Raw genomic sequence first — 8,669 nt, forward strand, 5'->3', positions numbered from 1 at the left:
GATCCAGCTTCAGCCTGATGGGTCCAGCATAGACAAGTGATCCGGTAAATAAATCGACGTCACTGACAAACACGTGCTACTGGGCACGTATCAAAACATGTTAGCAGAAAATAGAATATCACTCTTAAAACAAATAAAACACTTCTCTTGGTGCATATAAGATTAACAAAAACGGATTCAGCCAAAAATGAGAGTATCTGTACATCATATTGAAAACAAAACGTACTTGTGTTGTTTAGTTCTTTGGCTGTAATTGTACCTCAGACAGCTTTAGGATATGGGGAAACCCCTGTTGATCACGTGAGCTCTTTCAAGCGCATTCGAGGTCAGGCGAGACTGTTCGAGAATGTGCAGTTGTGCACAATGCTATGACACAAGTTGAGTCCATATTACCGGCTTCTAGCGTCCGCATTTCTAGTGATGTTGTCACTCCCTCATTTGCATTCACACATAAGGTTATAAGGTTATAATACCACAGTTTCACCCACGAATTAACTATTAATCCTCAGCTACAACCAACCTGAAGATATGTTCTGCCGTCATAAATACAATTATTAGAATGATTCATCTTTTATCGAATACTGTTGACATAAATCCCTTCCTCTTGTTGAACCGCCAATGTTTTATGCATAAACAGACAGTGTTGATTATCGAAAAATATAAAAATATGAACTTCATCAGCCAACTACCGTTTCACATAAAGACTGACATATCAAATATTACCCTATGTAAGTGCCAGTGAGATACAATAATATCTGGCAACTTAGAGTATTAAAACAGAACCCATTATTTTGTAACTATTATCTAATCAAGGAAATGCAGTACCAGGGGTTCATGTCGCCGTAAGTCCTAGCAACAAAACACCATTGGCCCATACTTATAATGACGTAAAGATGAATTATACAATTTCTTCCCATAAGCATGACACAATTTCATAGTGATGTTGATTGGTAATTGCGCATAATACAACTGGATTAAAATACTTTACAAATATGTGTTCACAGAAATGTTTGAAAAGAATTATACTTTCAAATATCTGGAATTCTTGGACGCCCGGTGCACGGATCTCCCTGTAGCCACAATAATGCGCTTGTTAAATTACTTCCCTTGGAGTGTGCCGGGGGCCAGGACCATATAGTTGGTTCTAGTGGAAGACTGATTCTTTTCCCTTGGTTTGAGAGCACCACATCTTGTGCACACTATTCTTCTGCACTGAAAGTAGGCTGGACGTTAGTTATGTGTGTTTGACAGGGGCGTAGCTACCATTATGCAAAAAGCCCGGGTTTACACATGATTGTTACTAAAAAGGTTGGGTAAGTCCTCACATTACAGCTTTCCAACCTATCGGGTTTGCATGAAAATTAATGGCTTGAACGTACCTTTCGATGTTTCCTTGTATCAACTGACACAGAAGGAACCAGTGATGCCACGCAATGAATTCATGACAATAGTAATGAAGAATGAGTGAGGGAGTGAGTGAGTTTAGTTTTACGCCGCACTCAGCAATATTCCATCTATATGGCGGCGGGCTGTGAATAATCGAGTCTGGACCAGACAATCCAGTGACCAACAACATGAGCATCGATCTGCGCAATTGGGAACCGATGACATGTGTCAACCAAGTCAGCGAGCCTGACCACCCGATCCCGTTAGTCGCCTCTTACCACAAGCATAGTCGCCTTTTATGGCAAGCATGGGTTGCTGCAGGCCTATTCTCCCCAGGAACCCTCACGGGTACTAAGGCAGAGGGTCAGTAATTTGACATATAAGAGTACAGTTTTAACAAATGATTTGAGCACGGCAAAACCTTTGAAACAGTCTTTCGTGGGTCTATGTTTGGCAAATACCAAACTCAAAGTCAACAGACGCCTGACCCACAATCGCGAAGAAGACACCAAGAAGACATTTGGTATACAGTATAATGTTAAACAAGTTATCATTTAACAGCTTCATAGGATCTTCCGGTAGCATACTTGAGACATAAACGCGTTAAACTGTGTCTGTGAAACAAGGAGTAAATTACATGAAAGTGTGTGAAAATGTCACATCATTTTTCTTTTCATGATGTTTCAATATGATCATTTATTTAATAAGCGACGTCTAACCTTTTCAAGTACCGTGAGCAGTTACACTAATTATTCAAAACACTAAACGTTGTGACCCAATAATAATTATTACTTAATTAATAGCAAAAAATGCAAAAAAAAAAAAAAAATGCAAAAAATACACACTGATACATTTGTAAAATAGATTCCGTTTTCTTGCAGTAAGTGGTAAACAAATGTGGCTATCTCATTGTTGGGATAAACTTCTATTTTAGAACCTTTTACAAGCAATAAAATTATACTTAATATCTCTCATAAATAGACATAATATACACATTGTCACTGTAAACCAAAGGTCACAATTTATATATTTCAAATACCGTAGTCCAAATACACCAAGGCCAAAGGTTCCCTGTCCATACGACGCCTGGAGAATATACAGCATGCTATCGTAGCCTACATTAGCATGCCGGGACGTGCAGGTTACAGAAAGAACGAGTGGTATTTGGCAGATAAAAAATATATCTGCATTGTTTCCATATTGCAATAAAATGAGAAAAAAAACCTACAGATGTCAGTTATAGCCTATACCAATATCCATGTGTGTGTGTGTGTGTGTGTGTGTGTGTGTGTGTGTGTGTGTGTGCTGAAAGCTTCGGATAACTTGTTAGAAATAGATGATCCCTCATTGTAAATCCGTCGTTTATGTAATAACTGATCACTTTATTTAATCCGATGAAACAATCAGTCCGACCAGCACCCAGTGATACGTATGGATGTGATTAACTGGCACAGATCTGGATCACCACAGCAAGAATGATTATCAACGGAAATAATTCACATTATATCAGAGGTCAGGTGAAAGGCGATTAACGTCACGAATTTAAAAAGTGGTGTTCTTCAATAGCGACAAATAGTCTGCCAAACGACTGACGGAGTTTGGTTTTACGCAATATTTCAGCAACATCACACCGGGGAACACCAGAAATGGACCTCAAACATTGTACCCATGTGGGGAATCAAACCCGTGTCGATCTTCGGCGTGACGAGCAAGGCTTTAACCGCTAGGCTACCCCACCGCCCACTCCCAAACGAAGTTGCTATAGTGGTAGATCACTGATAGATGATTCCACAGTTGTAACAAGGATAGCTCACTCACACACCTAACACTGATCAGTCCTTGTTTTCCCCCTTAATGTCACGACTTGAAACAACAACACCACGTAAAATTTGGTGTTTGCACCACAGACCATCCGAGGCTTTATCCCTTACACCATACAGGCCGTCTGACTATCCACAACAGCACAGAGACGTTCTCATATATTGTATAAATTACGTACTGCCGTCTTATATACTGTTTAAACATGCATATAAATATATATAGATACATATTTAAATAGATATACCTGCGGCAGTCGCAGTACCAGGTTTTGCACATTATCAGACAGCTATGAAACTGTAGCGGAATGTAACCAGGTGAGTGTTGTTCTTGTATAACTTGAAGAGAGGTCACTTGCAGGTGTACAAATGCTTGACAATTGATACATACCACACAGAAACAGTACTAGTGTAAGTTGAGCGAGAGAGCTGAACACTGCCTTCCATTTTCTCATTTACATTGCCAGCGTATTGTGGAAATCCCAGACGTCAGCCTGCGAAGAACATCCACACGCCTCTTGGTACAGAGGTATTTCCGATATCTATTTATAGAGACACGTAAAATCCGGGGAACACAGCGTGATGTTTATATAACTACACATATTTGGTTATCAAAATGTTCGTTTATGATTCTTGACACACACTTGAATCATACACTGCACCGATCTACCTTCTATTTAAAAAACATGTGGATTAATAATTTTGTAACCTGCAAGTTGCTGTGAAAGTCTATGCTTTGTGTGGTGGTAGGGACTGTACAGTGCATGATGTTGTTGTGCGGATGTGAATATGAAAACATGTTAACAAACAAAGGTACTTTCCAAAAGGATGAAAAATTAAATAATCAAGTAGGATCAAACTGGTATACACCGTCCTAATACTCTGTAAATTTTTATCATAATTATATATGTATAATTAAATAGTCTGTTTCTTGTAATTCAAATACCGGATTTGTTAAATCTTCTCCATCATTTCGTGTGGGATTATGGCTGGGCGTTGTTATAAGGCAGAGACATTCTGGCATATGTAGACATTATTTTGCAACATACAGATTTCTATTTCATATTTTCTGTTAATGTCAGTTTATATTATATTTTCACTTAAAACTAATAAATCAAATTCACACCTATGTACACCTCGTTATTTAGTTAGCTGAACTAAGTATGCGGGACTTATGTAAATATATATTGGTAACAAGTTTATGGCTGCCTCAGGTGGAGGTTAAGGTGTAAAGGGAGAACACTCTGCTTACCTTGCAAAATACGTTGTTGTTTTGGGTTCGTCGTTTGTTTGCTTTTACGTCTTGTGACATTAGGTTACTGCTTGAGAGAACGAGTACTAAGAAATTGTAGGCAGACTGGTATCAGACGTACTAAACACATATAGGCTGGAAATTCGTTGTGAAAGTCTGGGTGAATGTTTAGTCATCAACTGCCATAGCTATTTGTGTCAATAAATCCTGTGACTAAGGTACTATAATTACTTATATTGTCACGGAGCACTCTTCGTGTTATAAAATAAGTATGACCATTTCTGTCAGTAGCAAATATAACAGCCGGGTCGTCATGACATTCTGGGAAAGACTCTGCCAAAAACAGATATTAATACATTTGTGGCGGCATTAAATATCCTCTAAAAGCGCCTGTAAAATCCTATTGCCGGAACTGTCAGACTTCCGTGATACAAATCAGCTGAATCACTTTTACGTTCAAGTTGTCATATTCGTTTATTTGAGCAGCTCGATTTCACCTGAATTCATTATGGGTAAACTGCTGTAATGACTTTTACAGAAACATATCTGGAAACGTCTTTTGACTGGACTATGAATATCGTTGTTCGTAATGTTTGGCAGGTTGACAACGACTGAAAATTGGCTTACTGTTATTACGAAGTTCAACGTTTCACATTTCACGTAATATGCGTGCTCTTACTACACGATTGGATGTCTCTTATACACACTAAAAATACGCTCTCCTCAACAACCTCTCACATTCCTACAGGAGTAATTATCGGCCTCCGGCTCAGAGGACATTTTACCTGTCACCAACATGATCTCTCTCTCTCTCTCTCTCTCTCTCTCTCTCTCTCTCTCTCTCTCTCTCTCTCTCTCTCTCTCTCCATTCCATCATGTATATACTGATTATTTATATATTTACTAACTACATATCACTTGTATTTTCAGTGATAAGAACTACCTATAGTCTGTCTACTGTACTTCTTTCATTGTTTCAGTGTATTACAGTATCAAAAGGTCATTGACGAGTAACACGTTATAACAGTGACGTCCCATTAATTCTGACCGCACCGTGAAATCCCGGACAAACCAATTCCTGGGCTGACATGATTTCATTGTGTATAGTTTTACCTGGTCTCCTCTTTGTGTTTTCTTACACCCTTGTTCACATACACTTCCAGCACCATTCTTGTTCAGAGATATTTCTTGTGTAATGGAGAGACCGACGTAGGCTTGTCTCGTCAATTGCATACAGGATTTTGACACTGAACATGTAACACGTGTATATTTAACACACGCGTGTACATGACATCAGATCGGAAGGATGGTCTGAAGATTACACGGGGGTATAAATCCGGAAGATCGGAATAAAGAGGTACCCGTATGTTAAACCTGTCATGTGACCTTTCTTCATACCAACTGATGCTGGGCAGCCATTGTCCAAATATTTCCACATACCAAAACGTATGTAGCCAATTGCAAGACATTGCAAGTATGTATATAATCTCCATTCTTAATCCTCACCATACCGCATTTTGCCACTATATCACTTGTATTAATTACTGAGCATGACATTCATAACCCAAACTTGTCATCACATCAAGAAGCCTAAGGCAATGCCATTGTCACTTTATCTGTCCATTGTTGTCTTCAGCTATATACAGGCATTCCAACTGCCTGTTCTAGGGACAGACACGAGCAGGATGTGCCGCTCGTAGGCAACGTCTTGAGGTTGGGCTGGAACTCCGCTGACCTCATTTATGTATGAAAAGGCAACCGAGCTTATTGCTGTCTTGTGTATAAGTTTATCATCTATTGTTTAGCCAACTAAAGAAGTTTAAACTCAACGTATTTCTTCGTCATCGTCACGAGCTAGTTCACCTGTACACGTGTATGTGTTGATTGTTTAATTAGTGAACGTCTGCTTTCGCAGTATTCCATGAATGTCACACCCTGAGATAAAAGAAATGAGCTCTTTTGTAGGTCAGATTATACAGTAACTCATTATATATTTTATACCTATTGTGCTTTGGTGCATATGACTGGTGCGACTACACATTCAAATCAATGCTATTAGGAAATTTAACGTAACTGATCTGTGTTTATGCCAAAATGTGCGTGGAGATCTAATACCAAAACCACAAAGATTTTATTTGATAGGTTCATCTTTATCTTTACTGTTAGCGCCGTTATGACAGACTCATTTCAAGTACCAGGGACACGAGCCGATTGATCAGTGTTGGCCGTCGGTGGGCACACCTTGGCCTCCCACACCTGTGTCGTGTGGTCAGTCTGTATCGCCTGCAACGCCAACACTATGTTTCATGCGAATATTAACCAGCAATTTATCTTTGAAAAGATATGAAAATCACAGTTCTTGTCACAATTTTGATAACAACCGGGAAATATAGCTACTTAATAAACACGAAAACGACCCACGTTTTCTCATCAAGAAGTAAAATTTTATAACTACACTTTATATTTGATAGGATAAATTATTCAAAATGTCAAGTAAGTTACACTCTATCATGCCAGCATGATATCCACCATGTCACGGACTACATGTTACTATACACGCCTACAGAGTCAGTCATTACCGTAATATGTAGTTTACGATAATCAGTTCACAGTACAGTGCGCCGTATGACTATACGGTGTAGTATTGTAAACAGTATTTAGGTTTTAGGTTTTCAAATTTTCACTGTCAACATGCAGATACACAGGGATGTCATCCTAGCTGGTTGCCATCTCAGTTACTTGAGACATGTCTAATCGAAGAAGGTGCATGGAGAAATCATTACAGACATAGAAACTGACAGGACTCAGTAACAGGCAATCAGCATTCAGTGCGATCATTTACGGTACATATCCTCGCACTTTCCATTCCGTTTGGGGCATCTTTCAATCTATGTCCATTGAAATATTTATGCATCTTCGTTCAACTAGATGCGAGAGTCGGTCACAGGCTGACAGTTGGAGGCGAACAATTAGATCAACACATTTAATGTGCAAATATTTCACCACTCATACACTTATTGTCAAGTGTAAATGCAGATGTTTTCAGTTACATCTGCAAGCAGTACATTACCTTTGCCCCATGGCTGTACTGAAGGCTAGGCCCATGGATGCATAGTAAGTCCATCTTTTCAAGAGGCAGTCTATATAAGCGCACAATGCCAGTCCGTTATAAAGGGGTGTTTAATTTTAGTAGAAATTATCATTTATGCTATCAGTTCTTACCTTTGAGACTTGTGCAAGTCTAGCAATACATGTGCACTTTCACTTTTTCAAAAAAAAACAACTGTTTCACACGAGTTCTATACTAGCTGCTTCAAGTAAACGACAGACAAGTGACATGTTTATTTGACAAAGCAACGTATCATTGAGGCACAAACTGCACGGCTAGGGCACTGTGACATTTCGTGGATTTTTACCTTTAAAACATATGGTATGTGCATGCAGTTACAGGGTTCACGTGTTTCAACAGAAAGTCATATATGTAAAAAGCAGGTAGCACAGCTGCTTGTACGGTAAAGGTTTGAAGTGGAAACACAATTACCGCACATACATGCATGAAAATACTGTATCACTTAATATAAAGGGCAGTTTTGAAGGTCGTAAATACTTCACGTGTACACATCATTCGCGTTCCTCCATGACTCTTTTGTACGCAGGAACAAGTTTAACCAACGAATTCTGCATCGTTTCATGTCAGAGGTTACTGTCATTATGGTTGAGGGACTGTGAGACAGACGTACCAGTCACGTGCATCGAACACGTCCACGTATCCTACCTAACATGGCATGCACTATGTCCAACAGCTCTTTGATAATATAATAGAAAATGAACTCACCAACTCACGCACTCATTCGTCATGAAGTATTGTCACTGATACACACCTGGTCTAAAAACCATCTAACATAACTTGTCTCTACGGTACATGCAAATGTATTTTTCAAAGACGTGAGGCTGTACAAAAAATCATTATGTTTGCTGTATAGAATTATATAAACCATGAACTCACATGATTCACGTTGTTTGAATTATCTGACATCTGTGACATCTGGGCCAGTACATAGAGGCGATATTCAGTTGAGTGGAGCGCAAGGATTCTGTTCATCAATTATAGTACATATCTATTTTGTATCGCCAGTTGCGTGAAGCAGGTCGATATGAATGTATGAATCGCCGAAACATTTACAGATATAATCAAACATTTTAAGTCAAATCTG

Source organism: Haliotis asinina, chromosome 10 (assembly GCF_037392515.1).
Source record: "Haliotis asinina isolate JCU_RB_2024 chromosome 10, JCU_Hal_asi_v2, whole genome shotgun sequence".
NCBI classification, from domain to species: domain Eukaryota; kingdom Metazoa; phylum Mollusca; class Gastropoda; order Lepetellida; family Haliotidae; genus Haliotis; species Haliotis asinina.